The sequence below is a fragment of the Corvus brachyrhynchos genome, unplaced genomic scaffold (genome assembly GCF_000691975.1).
Source record: "Corvus brachyrhynchos isolate BGI_N302 unplaced genomic scaffold, ASM69197v1 scaffold191, whole genome shotgun sequence".
NCBI lineage: Eukaryota > Metazoa > Chordata > Aves > Passeriformes > Corvidae > Corvus > Corvus brachyrhynchos.
The window spans coordinates 3,738,592-3,747,463 of NW_008236487.1; the positions used below are offsets into that span (position 1 = coordinate 3,738,592).

General features: G+C 39.6%; 1 long non-coding RNA gene across 2 annotated transcripts in view; it reads left to right on the plus strand.

The window, feature by feature from the left end:
• Positions 1–8,872, plus strand: part of LOC108444694 — a 216,227-nt gene that overhangs the window by 180,995 nt on the left and 26,360 nt on the right. For both annotated transcript variants that reach the window (XR_001859329.1, XR_001859330.1), the window contains 3 exons: positions 2,945–3,028; positions 3,953–4,036; positions 6,433–7,919. This is a non-coding gene — a long non-coding RNA (uncharacterized LOC108444694). The remainder of the gene's footprint in view (positions 1–2,944; positions 3,029–3,952; positions 4,037–6,432; positions 7,920–8,872) is intronic.

Genomic DNA, 8,872 nt, shown 5'->3' on the forward strand with positions numbered 1-8,872 from the left:
TTCTAACCAGTAGATGGTGTGAATTTATATCTATTAAAATAGACATGTTGACTGTGAGATCTAAAGGGGTTACATCCATGCTCATTGAATTTAATGACAGAACTTCAGTTTCTAGTGCTGGGAGCAGGTTCAGACTTGACTTTGCAGATGACAAAGATGCATATGCAAATTGTCTTGTAATTTTTCTTGTTTTACATAACTGGGAGTGCCATGTATTTTTGTTTGACTTCTTTCATAATGCATAGAACTTGGAATAAGTGTTCTATCTTAAAATTGGATTCCATTAAAACAACAGCAGGCTTAATATTTTTTAGTTATTCCCTGTAAAAAAAAAATCGGTCTACAAATAAATTATTTTTTTTAATTTTAATTGCTAGTCTGACACAAAAACTTCTCTTACCATTGCACAACCTATCCCCTGTTAGTAGAAAGGTTCTATGTGCCCCATTAGGCTGCCTCCCATGACAGTGGTTCTTCAAGGTTCCTTATATGGGATATACCATTGATGCCATGACATCTTGCAGCATTTTGTGTAGATAAACCTTACTTTAATGGAACCCATTCTGGTGATATTTCTTACTTTGGAGTAGAGTCCAGGCTACTGATCCCAGCTACCGCACCCTACAGGGGTGAGTGAACTATGACTTTGTGCTTCACATAATTCTGTAAAGCTTTTTTCTTCCTTTTTTTTTTTTGCCCCTGGAAAAACAAAGAAACCTCATAAAGCTCCATGATTTCTGAGACATATTTCAGTGTTGGTTTTGTGCTATTCCAGTTTCTTTGTTGTTAACCAGATCGAGCCAGCTTGTAACTGAGAAAGTAACAGTGGTGCCACCAGACTGCAATCTGTCAAGCCCTCCTAAAAACCTTTAATTGCTTATGTAGCCTTACTCTCTCTCTTTAAAGAGTCCCTGAGCTGCATCCCTGCTGCATTTTGATAAAAGTTCTCCTCACGCCCCCTGTGAATGTCAATAATTGCATGAGAACACAGGAGTATCTTCTTGAGGATTCCAGAAAGAGCCGTCGAGTGCAGGGCATCTCTCTTTGTCAACCCACGAAAGCAAAATATGTAAATGAAAGCTGTGGAAGAGTTCTTGAATGTGTGTTCTTTGCCATTTCCCTCGTGGGAGCTGTTGCCTTATTTTCAGCATTTTTTAAGCTGTGTGCTGAAGTTCCGTAGGACCATCCCTAAGAAGCTCTTCTTATTTTGTATTGGGTATGTAGCTTGTGGAGCCCGCCCTGTGGTATTTCAGCACTTTGGCTGCAGCACGGTGTCTTCAAAAAGAGGGCTGGTCGGGTTAAGTAAGGACTTAGATGACATCACAACGTTCCCTCACAGTGGTGGTGGCATCAAAGTGCCTCGTTTGCAGAAACATCAGTGTTCTGTTAATCTGCTTCTTCCCACTTCAATAAAGAACCTTTCATCCAACAGCTAATTTGACCTTGGAAAACCTGCAAAGCTCATTTTCTTCTGTTGCAAAAGTGCCTCGTCCTTTCTATCTTCTTACATAACAATCCCACACAATGCTTAAATTTTACTTCAGATGAAGTATCTATTTCCACCACTTTACTATATTCACTCACCTATTTCTTATCACCTTTTTCAGCCAGAGGAACTTTGAATTTAATTTATTAGTATGTATATATCTAGAAGGAACCCAAACACTGATTTTTCTATTGGGTTTCAAGTATGAAGACTTGGTCAAATTATAACTTCATAGAAAATCTCAGTAAAAATAAATATGTGCATACAGATTGTTAACACTTGTCCAAAAAAGGTTTTGGTGGTTTGCTTTGTTTTTAACTCATGAAAATAAAAACATACAGATTGTTGACACTTCCCCAAAAGGGTGGGTTTGCTTTGCTTTTAACTAATGAAAATAAAACATACTGACTAAAGTCAGAATATTTTTATTTAGAAATGCCACTGCAGTCCCTCACAGTAGAATTCCTTGGGAGATTAATTGGGAGTTCAACTTTCCTTTCAGGCAATATTTGCTGTAATGTCCACATTCCCTTCTTAGGTAATGCATCTTAATAAGAATTCCATATTGTTACATGTGATGGGAAAAGACAAAGACCCCCAGTCTTTGGGGTGACAGAAAACATGACATGGACTATAGTTCCCTTGAAGGTCTGTGATAGTAAAGATCAGTATTTTTACTTGGTAAGAAAAACTGCATTTTTGATATTGGCAAAAAATAGTGCTGAAAGATTCATCTGGTTGAAAACATAACTTTCCCACAGGGAAAAAAAATATATAATTGGGAAATTTCATTCATTTAAAAGTGGAATTATCCTTATTTTAAATTACTGCAATGAGAATCTTATGAACATTCTTTAACCTCCTTTTAAAGTGCAACAAATATTAATTCTGTCACGAGGTGTTCCACTCCACAGCAGATATCTATCCTGGGCTTTAACTCTCTATTCCTGGCAAGAACATCTAGAACTTTGATTTTTCATTATATCCTACTCTGGTCTTTGAAATTTACCCCTTTCAGCCATAGGCGCAGTAACACTTACGTTCCTAGAACAGAATTTTCTACAAATATGGTAAGTTTCCACAAATATTTAAGACTATCATAAAAGTACAAACAATTACAAAAAAATCTTTTTGAAAAATGGATAAGTAAGCTTCTCACCATCCTAGCTGAATACAAGTGTATTGTTGACACTAGTTTATGCTGGCATGAATCTCATTTCACAGTGAAAGTATCTGTGGCATGAAGCAGTATCATGTATCTTTAGGGTTTTTTTCATTAACAAATTGACAATTTAACTTTTACAGGGGTTTCTTTCCAATATTATTTAACAGACTGAGAAACCCTTGATCCAATCCAGTGAGTGTTTATGCATTTTGCACAAAACAGTCACTTAGCAAATGAGAGAAGTTTGCTGGGAGTGAAGAACAAACCTGACTTACCTCCCATCCTATCTCTAGGGTATGACCCTCCCCAGGAACAGGGCTCCTGGCAGTACCAGAGACCTCCCATGGACTCACCTTGGAATAGCCCAGGAACACAAGGTAAGAGAACTCCCGTTCCACAGGCATGAACATGAGATATTTACATTACGTTTTGTAATGGGACGTGGGTGATGTGTGTGGGTTCGAATTTTCTTGAGCTCATGAAGACAACTCCAGTTTTCACACCTCCTTATCCAGTCGCTGAGACACTAAAAAAAAAGTGATGGTGACAACCCTCCCAACATTTCTGACCAGATTTTTTAGTTATAGATGATCAGGTCATGTCTTGTACACTGAATATTTTCCACATGGGTCAGGGATTTTTGGCACATACAGTTTGGAAGGTGCTCCTTGGGACTTCTTACCAGTGATCCTTGGTGGAATTCCTTGATAAGGGGATGTTCCCCTGAACTGACACATTCCATGCAGCAAAGAGGAGACAGCTTTGTTTTAGTCAATAACAAAACCTCAGTTGTCTAAGTAGAAACTAGTCCAGTTAATAAAGACATTAGTCAAACCACAGCTTCCTAGAGTTTCTCACACACCAAACTGGGATCTACAGAGGATTTGTGAACTCCTGCATTTACTCTCTATCTCAGAAGAACAAACATTTTCCTTGAGCTAGCCTTACGTATCTCAATTTCCCAACTGTATGCACCCATAACTGTGCCTTTCCTGGCTTCTGTAGGTGTTATAAGGATAAATATATTAATTAGAGATTTTGGCATACCTCAGGGAACAGAGCTTTGGAGCACACAAGTATCTAAGGTTCAATCTACCATGTTTTAACGTATAACAACACCTGTAGATTGTCCTAAAGGAAATTCCTGTACTCTGTGTCTGTGGAGCTTAGCGGTTATGGTAAGGAGAACAAAAAATTTACTCTTATGGATGAAGATAATCAATTCACCTTGCTGGTATATGTGATTCCTTGTATTGGTTTATTTAGAAGCCTTCAGGAGATAAGCACATTTCTTTTTGCAGGAACCTCCTCGGGAAACAAAAGTATCCCAGATGCTAACACACCTGGTAGCACATTCGTAGAGCTGGCCTCTCACAGCCACATAGGTAAGCTCTTTTTGTTCCATATTTTATTAAAAAGAATTATTTGCTAAGGAGATTTAATCAAATAATTACACATAGCAAAGAGAAAAAAAAGCTAATACAGTAACATAAACTAGTAATATAGAGATACAAACAGCTAATAGAAAAGCTGATTGGCACCTGCATTGAGGAAAGAGGTGCAACAGCCTCTGACACCCCAAACTGAAGCTGACCCTTCACTACAGAGGAAGCACAGCACAGCTTTGTAATGACCAGTGTGGGAGCACAGCAGAGGCTCCTGTTTGTCCACACAGTTGTTTGCTAAGCAACCAAAAATAAATGCACACTCTCAGCTACAGTTTGACCGTTCCTAAGCATGATGAGGGTCTGAATTCTTAAACAAATCAGAGAGATCAAGGTCACAAAAACCTCACAGACCCTCAGGCTGTTTATTCTCTCCCTCATGTTTTCCCTTCTACACCATGTTTCTGGGGCTACTTCTGGATGGGGTCAGAGGATTCTTCAGCCTATAAACAACCCAAAACCACACCCAAAAGTTGCATGCACATTTAGGAGGGACAGTGTGTAGTAATGGTGGGGTGAAGGATGGTTCAGAGGCTATTTATGCTGAGTTGTTGCTGAAAGAAATGTTCTTTGAAATTATACTTAGGCATTAGATTTTCTTGTGTCTCCTGCTCTCTACTCTTTCACCCCACTTTCCATCCATACCTCCTTCAGCTGTGGCTAAGCTTAAAATTTCAGTTCTCCAGCTGGAATTACTAAGGACTGGATTTTTGGTTTTGATTTTAGTTTGGGGTTTTTTAATTCAGTTTTCCCTAGCTGGCATGTGGAATGTATTTCAACAGATGGTCATGGAGTTTTAAATGTTGTGAGTGGATTTTTAATAAGTCTGACTAATTTTATGATCATTGCAGTTCATGTGCACTCAACATTCCCACCAACCTCGACTGGAAGTGTTGGATATGAAAAAATGTCATATTGCACTCAGCCAATGTAACTCTGGCAGTGTAGATGAATAAGGGGATTCTGGCTTCACACTCTGGGCTGTAAGAGCCAGGTTCAATTGTTTCCCTCTACTCAGTTGAGTTAAATGCATTGTGGGACTTTTTTATCCCAGCATCAGGTATTGGTCACAGCCGGAGGCAGAGTTAGAGTACTTGTCTGATCAGTGATGACAAATCCCATGTTTCTCAAGGTGGTGTGATTTGTGGGTAACTCCAGCCTCTTACCTCACTGCATAAAAAATCCTAACATCACAGCTAACTCCTGCTCATTTTTCCTCTTTCCAATCTGAGGGCTTTCTCTCCTCGCTTCTTTAAATTCAGTGAATGAAATCACAGCACCTCTTTGAAACCTTACCTGTTGTTGTCTCTGTGCCAGAACATAACACGTCATGGAGAGATGGCTTACAGCTATGCCTTACAAAGCTGAGGTGGGAAAAGATTCTCTGCCCATTGTCAAATATTCTTGCTGCAGTATTGCCACAGCAGAGATACACTGTCCTCCTGCATTTTCTTCCTGTTGACAAGTTCACATCTCAGGCCATCTGTCCTGATGTGATAAAGTGTTTGGTCACACTGCAAGACAGAGAGGATCATCAGGGCATGTCTCCCTGAACCAGCTGCTAAGAAAATATCCATCAGCAAGTCCACAAAATGGTAAAATGTAATTGTAACTGAGAGAGTGCACCTTCAAATCTCTTTTCTGCTTATTTGTTGGGGTTTTCTTGAATTTTGTTTACCACTGACAAGTTTAATCTAGCAGCACTTTACAAACCCCCTTTTGGCAGCCGTAGGAATATATTTCAAGCAGGTTTTGTTTGATATCTACAAGAAGTCTCTGTTCAGTTTATGTAATAAGACAAACATATGCAAATCCATCCTTGGATCCTGTGAATTATATGCCTGGAATCAGTAAGCAACACAGTAAAAGCTCACTAAGTTGCTTCTTACCTATCCACATATCCCATAAAACTGACATAAAAAACAATGGTTTCTTTACCATTTCTCAGCAAATATTTAATAGCAGCTACAGTATTTTGGAAGGCCTCACATTATTGCAACTTCTTGACTTTTTGCAAAATGTAATGAGATTGATTCTTTATAAAAAAATGCTTCACAACATTTATTATTGCTCTGCAGTGCAAATATGAGCGTAAATAAATAATTTTGAACCGTATTATCAGGCAAATGTAGCTGTTGAGATGAATACATTGGTTTTGTGTGAGTATTTCTTCATCTGCTCTGTCATTTTTCACAATTCGGTAATTAACTGATAACTACTGACTTATTATTCAATCTCTTAGAACATTTTCGAAATGGGATATGTGCCTAGGACTAGATCTACAGCCCTCATTAAGAGCTAAATTCACAACAGATCATAAGGCTCTCTGTTTCCAGCACCTTCAGCCTCCAACGCCTTCTGCCGGAATGTACAACCCCAAATGGACTGCAGGCTGCTTAAGATGAGGGCAATTGGGTCCTAAAACTTAGGTCCAGAAAAGTCTATATAAGCATAAAGAAAGCTGAGTCATCCAAAGTAACCTCTTCAAACAGCAGTGGATATGGAAGTGTGAAGCCCCGATCCTCTGCCATGCCTTGACCAACCCTGAGTCTTGCTGACTTTGATACCCACATCCATCCCACGTCACAACATATGGTGGAGCAAAAAGTCACTTCTGCCTCTTTCGTTCCATCACATGCCCAGAGGACTGAGCCTGGGCAGTGAAAGATCTGGTTTTTCATTCTGCTTTGTAAAAAAGTGTGTGAACCTGTGACTCTCCATGAACCTGTCTGAATCTCTCACTGGCCCATCCATCCCACTCAGCCTGTCATGAATAAGAACTAAAGATAACAGAAAGGTGGGGGGGATGGAGAACACAAGCATTGGCACCACTCTCTTCTCTACTGGCAATGGGTCCTGTTGGGAAGTGGAGAAATCCAGGGGCTACTCCCTGTCCCAGGAAATACTTATCACAGTGTGACTACAGACCTACACACGTGTGTAGTCGCGCACAGACTGGTGCAAGTCTGCTCCCCGTTGGCTACAAAGTCTTACTCACGGATCGTTTTCCTCCTTGGTCTAATGTATGTTTATTATTCCATACAAAGCTTCAACAAGAAGGACTGAGCAAGATCATAATTCCGGAATACCTGTTAGCATAATGGTTGGAGTTTTGCCCTGGAAGATGCAGGCTTGTTTATGCTCGGCGAGAGAAAAGAATTGAACCCACGTTTCCCATATGAATGCTCTAATCAGTGAACCCATTTAACAGAAGAATGGAGCCAATCTAGCAGGAGTGCTCAGAAAATGAGTAATGGGACAGGTCCTGCTAGCCAGATACATAGAAGAGTGACTAAGGTGTCTGCCTTCTGCTGCTATTGAATCTGACCCTTATTCCATGCTTTGATCAGGGATCGTTCCTTCCTTCCCTGAATAAGGGTAACAGACTGTTTTGCAATTGCGACGTGTAAGAATTGACCCTCCTTACAAGATTTTTCTTTGCTGCAGAGACTGTAAGGGTAGACCTAGCATCTGCTGCACACTGCTGCTTTTTCCCATTACTCCCTTCAGCATATTTGTTTCAAAATAGCTGTAGGAATTAGCATTACATCTACTGCCAGGAAACCAGAGTTTGTCAACACTCTCTGGTGGAATGCCTTCTATTGTTCAAATGCTGATTTGCTGAAAACAAACTGCCCATCAGTCACTTTCACCTAAGAGATAAAACTAAAAAGGACTTCCACTTTTCATAGGTTGCTTGTTTGTTTGATGGATTTTAACAAAATGTAAGGTTTATATAAAGTAAAATTTATTTAAATTGGAGAAAAATATTTTTGGCTTTTCACACCTATGTAGGACGCCGTATGACAGCCCTGTTCTCCAGGTATGTGTTTATAGAATCTTTTTCAGATGCATCACAAAGTCATTTGGGATTAGATACTCAATTTCTTAAGCTTGTCAAGTTAGTTGCACTACTTTTACTGGAAACTGTTTAAACAACTCCTACAAGTGTTCAGAAATATTCTTGTAAGTTTTCAGCTGAAGGTTTTCCAGGGGCAGTTAGTAACCTTTTTTTTTTTTTTTTTTTTTACCTCTCACCAGAATACTCTGAATCTTAAAAACTTTAGCTCCTCCAGCTCTTTGATATTCATCCTTTCATTATATCTATAAAAATATTCAAATCCTTTACCCACAGCGTTAGACAAGCAAAGTTCAAGATTTTGGGGAACTTCTGTTTTCACATGTCAAGCTAATTGAAAAGTATCCAGCTACTATAATAGGCTCAGCCTATCATACCCACCCTCATGCCCTTAGGACATGTTAGCTTGCTTCCAGCACTGTCCTAAGTTGTGGCTGCTGTGCTGCAGAGCAGCTTGGAGCACAGACACACAGCTTCTTAGAGCATTTTAAATTTTCTCTTATGAGGTAGGGTCTCCCTTCTCCTGACCAACCTACTGGTGCTTTGTTATATCAGTTCCAATTTGCATTCATATTTCTTGTACCAGGATGACCTGAATTATACACAGCATTTCAGGTCTCGCCAGGTGTTGTATGCTTGCACGGTATCATTAATCACCTTTCCAGCTCAAATGCCTGCATTTCCCTGTCTTGTTGCTGCCTCACATCTGTGGTTCAAAGTCATTCTTCCTTCTCTTTTTCATGTTCAGTGCAGAGCATACAGAACAACTGGGGTTTTTTTGGCTTCTAAAAGCCTCGTACTTCCACTTGCTCTTTTTTTTGTTGTTGTTCTAGATGTGGTTCTAATGTTGTTCCATACTGCTCATGTCTCCCAAAATTATCATCAACATTCTCCAGTGTTTTGCTCTTGTTATTAAG